General features: G+C 33.0%; 1 pseudogene; it reads left to right on the top strand.

Annotated features, from left to right (window-relative positions):
• Positions 1–3,532: 3,532 nt before the first annotated feature.
• Positions 3,533–11,103, top strand: LOC149176577 (transcription factor MYBS1 pseudogene; annotated as a pseudogene).
• The last annotated feature ends 385 nt before the right edge of the window (positions 11,104–11,488 follow it).

Raw genomic sequence — 11,488 nt, 5'->3', positions numbered from 1 at the left:
TATCTACAACACTTAATGCCATGTCCCTACATTAATGCATGTTGGGGTTATGGCATTATGCCACCACCTATTCTTGGACAAACACCCTATGCAAGGAACAAGGAACTTCAATGTACACCATAATTCTACATTTTATTTATATAAAGAGAGATTAAACCATTTATAGTGAAACATCTCTAATTTCCTCTATAATGGTCTCCTTTAGGAGATGTGTAATCCCTCCACTAAATATGGAGTTGACATGGACAATCTGAAATGATATTAATATATATTTTAAACCATGTGTAATTCATTCCATGCTAAATAGAGTTTACAAATAATAATTCAAAATGATTATATGAATAAAAAAAATAGATTCATAACCCTAATTAAAATATTTCAATGTATAGGGATAAAGTAATTAAAAGTAAACAAAAAAATTACATTTTCACTTTTCATTATAAGGTAAATATATTACTTTTTAATATTTAAAAAAAATCAAATTCAATCTTTAATTAAATAATTCTATAGCAATAGTATATCTATAAAGGACTAGAGATTAGATTGCTTCCTAATCAATAGCATGTTGTAGAAGAATAATTTATTTTGTTTTTAATATAGAGTTCATATGTGACATTTCAAAAATAATAATAACAAATTTATACTAACATTAATTAAATTAGTACAACCACATTAAAAAAATATTAATGTGGTTGATATAGCTCAAGGCTTCATAAATATAACAAAAAGAACTATTGCAACACTAAGAATGTGTTACCAATGCACACATTTAACTTATTAACCATGTATAAAAAGGTTCTCCGTAAGCTTAAGGAATTACACATATTATTGTAAAATGAACCATTTTGCTAAGTAAAATTTTGGGAATGTTATAAATAGTAGTGAGAAACTTATGATTGACGAAATTATTAGAATTGGAATAATCTCAAATCGCTATGAAATTGGTGGTTCCTTAATCACTCATCTAATCTTTTAAAGTAATGGACTATTTCCCTAAATAGAAATAGTAATGAGAAACTTATAATGGAAAATTATTAGAATTAGAATAATGTCAAATAATATTTTAAATTTATTAAAGGTAATGGAATATTTTACTAATTTATATAAATGAATTTTATGCCCTTATTAGAATTGGAATAATCTAAAATCTCCAGTAAATTGGTCCAGAAATATCACTTCCATCAATCTATTTTTTAAAATTTATTAAAAGTCAATGCAATCTATTAAACATTGTAACACATTACAACCCTCGATAAACATTAACACTAAACATATGGTCATCATATATCTTTTAGTCTATTAAAAAAAAATTAAAAAGTCAAAATATAAATCTTTGAATATGTATATATATATATATATATATATAAATACCTATTACTACTTAAGTGTGTATTTATTTTTACTACTTAAGTGTGTATTTAAAAATATATTAACAGTCTAAAAAAACATGCTTTAAAACATGCTTTAAGGAAAACTATATGTATAATGTATTGAAAAAAAAAATTATAATTAAAACATGTGCCATTATATAAAATAATTCAATAATCATTCTTTACAAAACTAATTATAACTTCCTATAAATTTAGGATTTATCATTTTTCTAAATGAATAAAATATTCTTCAAAATTTGCATTCTAAAAAAGTCTGCACTTTCAATAAATTTGAACCCCTAAACCCTCAACAAATCTAAAGTTAAAATGAATCTATATTAAATCATAAAACAATTAAAAACTATAAATTATACCTCTCTTCCATGAGAATTTATACTCTCTTCCTTTATAATAAGAATCTATATTATTGTTTAATCTTACCTCACATTTCCAAGAACTTTAAATCTAAATAAAACATAATATATTCAAACATATTTTAAGAACACAAAGATAAACGTAAATCTCGTCAGCAAAATGGCCACAACCTATTATAGAAACGCACAAATAAATATTAACATTTAACAAATCAATCAAAATGGCCATACATTTAACAGATGAATCATCAAAGTAGCCAAACACATAACATAATAAATGCTATTGCGCTTCTTATTAACTACCAAACAAACTTAAACAGTAATGGAGTACTTTATACTATAACATAATGAATGCTGTGGCACTCCTTATCGCACTTCTTATTAGCTCCCAAACAAACCTAAACAGTAATGGAGTACTCTATATAGATCCATGGCTGCACCGAAACCTAGCACAATTATTCTATCTAGCGGTGACCACCACCTGATGCACCAACATCCCCCTCGGCTGCACCATCTGCGTCCTCACGGCAGCACCGTGAGATGCACTCTCCATTGGTGCCGGTAATGCAGCAGTATTAATCCGCAGCACCATCTGCATCCTGGGGGGGACAATCTGTACGTACCGTTCAATTCAAACAGTTTTACAATAGTAATAAACTATTAAGCGAATTTTTTACAACACAACTGAATTTTGTTTTGATATTTTTCTTTTTAGATTAGATATACTAAAATCACATATTTGATTATGTTATGATCCCTCCACATATTCTATAACATAAAATACTGAAGAGTTAGACATTGGCTAAGAGGGCACTAAGATGATACAACACTATTGTAACAAGATCGGCAGGCAGCGGGAGTCCCTGCCTATATAATTACGGAAAAATTAGCAAGTTATCTGAAAAGAAATTCTAGTGGGGTAGGGGTTGACCCAGTGTGTATTACAGCTGTGGTAAGTGTGTGACAATTGTTGCCGTTGGAAAATAGACTTATCTGCAAGCAGTAACTAGAAAGAATTGTCCAAAACTAGTCGTTATTAGTTGATGTTCACTACTACACTTGATTAATTGTCCAAAACTAGACGTTATTCCTTCATGCTCACTAACAACACGTTATTCCTTGATGCTCACTAACAACAGTTATTCCTTGATGCTCACTAACAACAGGTGATTAAGGGTGATTTCGCCATCATTGTTGTGCTAGTATCAGAAAATCACAGCATGTTTGTCGGGTTTTGGGTTTCACTTCTGCTCCTTGCGATTGCTCACACGGTTGCCCACCCATATTAGGAGGAGGTGGAAAATTGTATGTATGGACCAAAGAATAACCTTAGTGATAGACATCGCTCTTTGATATTAGAAGGTGGAAAATTGTATGTATGGACCAAAGAATAACATTAGTGATAGACATCGCTCTTTGATAATAGATAGCAGGGTTTTCGTAGGAAAACGGGCTAGCTGTTCCACTCCATTACTCGCCGCTACCAATTCCCCATTTCACCATTTCATTTCTTCTGTTACCAGACAGGGGCATATGGCCAGCTGGCCCGAGCAGAGTCGAGCTCTGTTTCAAAACTCATGGAAGGCACAAGAAATTTTGGGATCTTGGATGGTGATGGGACAATTCTACTGTTCACAACCAGGAGGGAAGGATTCTTGTAATGGGAGATCTGACACCAAGAGGCACTGAAGAGCCAGTCCATGTAGCAAAGACTCCGATGTGGTGGATGATCAGAGGAACTTCAAGACTTGTTCATGGAACAATGAGAACTCTCGGACTAGCAGGGTCATGTCTGAGGGCAAGAAGAAGAATATGAATTATAGGTTGCTTTCTGTGACCTCCACCGGAATCCCAAGCGGCGCAGAGATAATTGTTACATGGAAGAAACGTAAGCATCAGCAATAGCAACAACACAAGTCTGTTGTTGCGAAGAAGACAAATTCCATATTCTTGGCGAAGAAAGCCAGAGCTTGCACTGAATGTGGGAAGGAGTTCTCATCCTAGAAGGCTTTGTTTGGGCACATGAGATGCCATTCGGAGCGGGAGTGGAGGGGCATCCTGCCCGAGAGAGAGACCTTGATGATGATGTCGAATGATCCTCCTCCTCTGTTCCACGACCAAACAAAAAATTTCACAAATGGTATTTTGTGTGACAATCGTTGCTGTGCACTTAGATGTGCACTTAGATGCAGAAGTCACTAATTAAAACATAAGCAATGATCTGATCAAAAGTAGTGCATACAGTAACTGCTGGCTGTACAGTTCCTGCTCTTCGAGCTATTCTTGCAGCTGATCAGGCGGGTGTGATCGGGCGGCTGTGACCTTATGCGGCAAGGGTGTAACCTTATTGCTACGGGCAGGCTGTGACCTTATGATTCAACCAAATAGGGTATGCGGATTATGGTTATTCCATTCGAAAGATGAATGCATGCATACTATCAGTGATCTGCTTGACTTCGTCAGAGCCCTTAATTGCTCTATACTATATATTCGTGTGAGTGCGAATATATAGGGCTTTTGTCACGGAAAGCCATAACATTTAATGTTTTAGATTAATGCTAACTTACAACTTAGCATTAGTTTCTTGCATTGGAGAAAATCCAATCCCGTATAATTTAACCAAACTTTATATGTATCGTAAAAAACTAAACTTTGGTTATCTTATTTTGAATACATTGAAAATTAGAACTCGTAATAAGACTTCAAATCTGGTTATCCAATCAAATTAAAAATAAATCATTTTAAATATATTTTTTAAAGAAAACTTTGTTTAAATGCGCGAAATGATATGTATTTTCAGTAGTCAACTCAGATTAATAGAGAATCAACGCTCTTGTGAAAGCTATACTCCCTCAGGCAGTGACTAATGAGAGAGCTATTTCAAGCTTTTCAACTTTGCTGTGTAATATGTGTTTGAGTGGTATTTTATCTGGTCGGGTATTAAGAAAGATAATAGAAAAGAGCGAAAATGCATATAGCTAAAACTAAAATTATAAATAAAATAAAATATTTTAATGATAATTATATAAAGTAAAAGAGAATTCTTATATGATTAAGAGTTTTGTTTTTAGTAGATTTGTAATTCATTTTTTTTCTTTAGAAGTCTTGTATAACCCATTATGAAAGAGATATTGGCAAGTGAATTACATTAAAAAAGAATAAAATAATAACAAAAAAAATCAATGTCACTCCCATTTTAAGTCAACTCTATATGGAGTCAGAAATTAATTGAAACTTTATACAAAAAAAGATTATTAATTGTTTAAGGATTTTTATTTCAATTTACGCTGGATGAGGATTTGTTTATTTATTTTTTATTTTTTTAATTGAGGGCCTAGATTGATTCTCAAAGCAATAGGTATCAATGATTATTAATAGTTGTAGTGTGTTACAGAGTTTTTTAGTTTGCATTGACTTCTAGTAAATTTTAAGTTCCTCATTATTATTTATAACATTCATTTATATATAAGGAAATTTTATTTAGCAAAATGGTCCATTATTTTAATAAATTTAAAAATTAGATTGATGTCACTTGACTCCCCACCCATCAATCTACTAGGGATTTGAGACTATTCAAATTCTAATAAGTTCCTCCATAGTAAGTTCATAATTATTATTAATAACATTCATTTATATATAAATAAATTTTATTTAGTAAAATGGCCCATTTTATGATAACATGGGTAATTCCTTTTTCTCTTCAAGTTAAAGTTGACCCATAACCTTTTCATCAGGTAAATGTGTGAATTAGTAAGGCATTCTTAATGTTGCAATAGTTTTTTAAGTTATATTTATGATGCTTTCAACTATATCAACCACATTAATATTTTTAATGTCGTTGTACTAGTATTACATGATATCTAACTCATTTTATGTTGAGTTTAACTTTAATATTTATAACAAAAATATATTAATAACATAAAAATATCTTATTAAACCAAATAAAATATTTCAATATCCATATTAAATAACATAAATTTATATTTCAGTACAACTTTTCATAAATGGAAATATAACACATATATAGAATAGAATTTATAGCATAATATATGATTATCATACAATATTATAATATAATATAACATACTAAGTCACATTTCCAAATTTTTTTATTATAATTACGCCATAAGGCGTTTCGCTCTTAGACCAACTCTTTGAGACCAACTCCCCTCCCATACCACTTGTCAAATTGTGAGTCATCGATTTTGATGTTAGATTATAGAAATAATTTTTTCCTTGAGATTTTTTAGAAACCTCTATTTGCCAATTATAATTCGTTACTCAATAGCCTCATCCATGTTGGGTTGTGTTATATTCTTTCCACGACCAGCCCATCGAGAGGTTAGAGAGGGGCTCTACCCCCCTGTTGCGCTCATTGTGTAGTAGGGGGGTCACAGGGTGTTTGAGGGGTGCAAGTAACCCCACTCTATAGGGTCCGGTGTAGCGCCTTGGAAAATTTTGGTTTTGGACCCTTTGTTAGGTTGGGCGGACCCACCTATGGTTTTGTGCATGATTTTCACACATGGTTTTTGATGCGATGGTTTTCGGTCCATGATATTAGATGTTTTGGCATATATAAATATGTATTGTAATATTGAAAGGAACATAATGAAAAATCAAGCTCGTAGTCCTGATTTTGGGATCCACGGGAAAATCTCTGTATATATGTGTCTTATGTGTTATGCTCTTGCATTGTTTATTTTATATGTTTTAGAATTTGTATGCAGGTAATTTCAGTACGGGGTTAAAACCTACAATCCATCATTTAAGAAGCTTGCAATATTGGTTACGGCTGAAGGTTTTCTTGTGTGAAGCATATTCAACACTATCCTAAAGTGTTGTTTGTATCATTGCATAGCGCTTGCGATTTCTCCACTTTCTTTTTCATCCCTCTTGTCGTCGACCATGGCTATATTCCTCTCAAAGGTATATCTCTTATCGAATATTGCTTTTTCACCACACTCATTTTGGGTTATAAGTTGTAACCTCCTCTCTATTAAGAAGAGCAAGCTTACTCTGTATCATATTACTTGTTGTTGCATATGAGAATTGTTTCACAAATAGGTACATGGATCAAATAATCCCCTGCATTCCTAAAATGCCCCAATTGCATGTAAAATATATCACCAAACCATTGCAACTCACAGACTACTGCAATTACATGTTTTGGTTTCTCTGAAATGAAGTGTAAACTGTTGTGGAAGCCAAATTTGTAATTCTTAATACCTTTTATGAGCTTGATGGTCCTATACTTGATGCACTCCAGACCAGACTTCCTACCTTGCATACGATTGGCGCTCTTGTTTTACAGGCAGAATCTAGAAATGATAGCATATCCAGTATCTCTGAAAACATGTGGACTGAAGAAATTGAGTGTATGAGATTGTTAGATGCATGCATTTTGAAGAAAAACCTCAGAATTCAGAAGCAAGGGTTTAGGTAAAGCCATGGATCTGATAACAAGAGTGAGCGATTCAGTCTCCAAAAATATGATGTTGGTGTTGCTGGAATGCTCTGGATGACTACCTTCAGAAACTCAAGATATTGAGAAATTTGTATGAGAAAATAAATGTACAGACGATATTCCAATGGTGCCATCCATATGGAAGAGTCTTCCCGAGGAGACATTGAAACTAGTCTTGGCGAGATTGCAAAAGAATAGCATCGTGAGATTGAAAATAGTATATTGCAAGTGGAATAGATTGTCATTGAGCAAGAGGTTCCCCAAACTTCATTTTATGCTCTAAGCCCCGAGTTTCAAGAAATGTGTTCTTGTTTGATGTTGTTGATGGTGAATGTAGAGGAAGTAGTTGATAATGGAAGTGCCAAAAAAGGATGAACCCATTCTTCTTTTTTTGGGAATCTGACATCTAAAAGTAATGGAACGGGAAAGGGGAGCTCCAAATCTAACGATGAATGTCACAAGGGAATTCCATGGACCAAGGAAGAACACCGGAAAAAATTTAAGCCATGGATGCCTTTTCTCTCGAATAATTATATTTTCAGCAATAATTGTATGAACCAATGGTATTCCCTTGGACTCAATCCATTCAACATTTTGTTCCCCTGTTTTTATCCAATATATCGATATATTAAATTATTATGACAATTCTATATTGATTTCGATTTGTGTTTTTTTGTTTTTTAGAGCTTAAAACTTTATCACTGTTAGGAATTCTTTATCATTAATTTATCGATCTTACATACAAATCACCTCTAGTGAGAAATGTTTCAAAAATGCTAACAGATGAGAACTTTCTGAAATCGGCTTTGTTCAAGATGGAGGAATGTTTAGGAAAATGTAGGAAATCCAAAACTCTACCTTGGCTTATTTTAATGATAATGTGTGTACCTTTGTTGATGCAGGATGTTCTTGCTTGTCCTAGACGAATTTGTCAAAGGTGTCTAGAGGAGAAGCTTAAGGAATTTTGTTAGTTCTCGAACTCCCACATAGGTGGCTATTCATGGACAAAGGTATTTTATTCGGTTAAATTTGATGAACATGGACAAAAAAGGATCTAATATTCATGATATTACTAGTGTGAGTGGGAGTGGCATATCATCACCACAGGAACCTATAATTGGTTAAGGAAATCAATATTTAGGATGTGCGAGGCAATATTCTAGTCATACTTCTCCGCGAGGGCTTCCTAGTGTATATGGAGCTACTATTGTTGGGCATATTGTTTCGATGTTTGCACTACTATAATGTTTCCTCCTCGATAGGATGCTTTAGTTGTTCCACTTTCTTACCATATGCCACAACCAACTATGCATAGATAACTAGAGAGAAGGAGCTCAGCACTTTGGACTGCAAAAGGCTCATTTCATAATACGTTGTTGTCATCGTATCAATAGGAAATGATGGATGTCAACTGATTTGCTAAATACTAATCAGTTGGTGTATCATTGCTCGATATGGACCTTTTCCTATTTGGTAGGAAATAGATAATTTTATTCCTCCACTAAGATTTCCAAAATGGAGGATGTTAATTGTCTTCGAAAGAATGATTTTGATGGTGTAAGAAAAAACTCAAATCCAACCAAGAATGTTGCAAGGGAATTCCCTGGAACGAGGAAGAACATAGGTAAAAATTTAAGCCCTTGATGCGTTTTCTTTCCAATAATTTTATTTTTAGTAGTAACTGTATGGACGAGTGTTATTCACTTGGCTTTAGTCCATTCAACAGTTTGTTCCCTTGTTTTTATCTAACATATCGATATATTGAATTACTATGACAAATCTTTATTGATTTGTGTTTGTGTTTTTTTGGGCTTTCTAGAGCTTCAAATTTTATAGCTCTCTGAGATTTTTTATCATTAGTTTATTGATTTGATGTACAAATTGTATCTAGGTTCTATTCTTGTGGGCCTGTTATTATTGTAAGGAAGGACATTCTCGTGCAGGTTTTCTATCTTTATCTTTGTGAGAAGGAAATAGAGATTTATATTCATTTGGGTTTTTTTATGTTATTGTTTTCTCTTCTTGTGAAAACAATATTTGTATGATGTTAATACTGAACCCTTATATTCACTTGCAGTTGGGTCTCTTTCATAATTTTTCTGATTACCACTCTGGCTTTCTACCCTTAGGGCCTAATGAGGGTTGAGTATATGAGAAGTTATTATTTATAAACTATAACCCAATCGAGTTCTGAATTTTTCCTACAAATAGTGACTGCATGGCTCTGGCAGTGGGCTATTAATGAGAATTTTTTTATTGGTAGGATGTGGATATCAACTTAGTATCTGAATTCATTCCATTACGTACATGAAAATAAACAAATTGGATTGAGCCATTCGATTTTTGGGATGCTTTTCTTTATGGTGAATATTATGAAACTTTTTAGAAGGACAATGCTTTTGTTTCTCATATCTGGTTAACTTCATTAGGCCTCGTCCTAAAAATTCAATAAAAAAAATTCAAGCCACATGACTTAGGTCATGGCAACTCCTAATTAAAATAAAAAATCGTTTCCAAAGTAAATATTCTTAAAGTAGGTTTGAGCCACTCTAAGAGATTCCATATATTAGCTAGAGTTGATCAAATGATTTCAGGGGGGAGGCAGTGTATATATTCCCTTAGATGACTCCTTATGCAAACAGGTTCTTTGTCAAATAATCATTTCTCATCTCCTTTGGTTATTTTTGAATACTAAACTTGGAAATAGAAATATTTGGGCAGAAACATGATTTCGGCAAACAATGGTTATTTAAGATAATTCTCTGAATTATATTTGATTAAATAGAAAATATAATTACATAATATAGTAGAAAAAACTTACTTTATAGGAAAATTAAATGGGATTGTAGATCAGGTATATATATATGAACATTGAAGTATGGCGACTTGGTTTCGAAAAAAACTAGCTAGGAAAAAGAGTCAAGAATTTGGAATTCTCTTGGGAAAAAACTTGGTAACTACAGTTGAAAATATACAAACGCCAAAAGAACCGGTGAATATAATATTATAGTAAGCAACCTTAAAGTTTCGGTGAAAATTAATATAACAGTCAGTGGAAAATAATCCTTCTCTACTTGAATATTTAATGTATCTCCATTTGCAAAGTGAACATTGAGGGCTCGAGATTTATTTGTTATTGAGCTTAATGAATGCTTGAGAGTTTACGTCTTTAATATCACTAAATAGAGAATGAGAAGTAAAACTTTATCATAACCCCCTGTTCCCTTGCTGCTAGGCAGATATTACAAGGTTGTCAAACAACTGTAAATGTTGTAATCCATTTTGTGTTTTCATTAATGTCTCCTTGGTATTGGACTAGTGAGAAATGTCTCAAAAATGTTGACAGATGAGAACTTATTGAAATCGACTTTGTTTGAGATGGAGGAATGTTTGGGAAAAAGTAGGACATAAAATACTCTACCTTGGCTTATCTTAAAGATAATGTGTGTATCGTTGCTTGTGCACAATGTTCTTGCTTGGTCCAAAGAAATTTGTCAAAGATGAGTCGAGGATCATATCAATGAATTTTTTTCTTTCTCGAACTCCCACAGAGCTGGCTAGTCATGAACAAAAGTATTTTATTCGGTTGAATTCGATGAATAGGGAGAAAAAATGATATAGCATTAATGATATTACTAGTGTGAATGGGAGTGATGTTTCATGGCCACAAGGACCTACAACTAGTCAAGGAAATCAATCATTAGGATCTGCAAGGAAATCTGCTAATCATGATTCTTAGCTAGGGCTTCCTAGTGTCTATGGAGCTACTATTTGTCAACCCATTATTGGGCCTATGGTTTCCATTGTTGGCACTCCTATAATGCTTCCTCCGGGACATGCTCCTTATGTTGTTCCAGTTTCTTACCCTATGCCAGAACCAACTGTGCATATATAACTAGAGAGAAGGAGCCGAGCACTTTGGATTGCAAACCTTCATATGATAATATGATTGTTGTCATTGTATCAATGGGAAATGATGCATCTCAATTGAACTACTAAATTTTGATCAGTTAGTGTATCATTGCTCAATATGTACGTTTTCTTGTGTGGCATCAAAGAGATCATTTTCTTCCTCCACTAAGATTCCCAAAGTGGAGGATGTTAATTTTCTTGCAAAGAATGATTTTGATGGGGATACACGTAAGAAAAAACTTGACTTTCTATTGTTTTATTATTTCCTTTCCCCAGTCAAAATCATAAAAGAGAAAGCCTCTGGTCCTTTGAATACAACTAGCAATATTATATGATAATTGTTACAATTTGGTCCATAATACATAAAT

Source organism: Pinus tabuliformis, chromosome 4_1 (assembly GCF_031772625.1).
Source record: "Pinus tabuliformis cultivar Carrire ecotype Pingquan chromosome 4_1, CPIR1, whole genome shotgun sequence".
Taxonomy (NCBI): domain Eukaryota; kingdom Viridiplantae; phylum Streptophyta; class Pinopsida; order Pinales; family Pinaceae; genus Pinus; species Pinus tabuliformis.
Note: the sequence above shows the minus strand (reverse complement) of the source record. Positions and strands in the feature narration are given on the sequence as shown.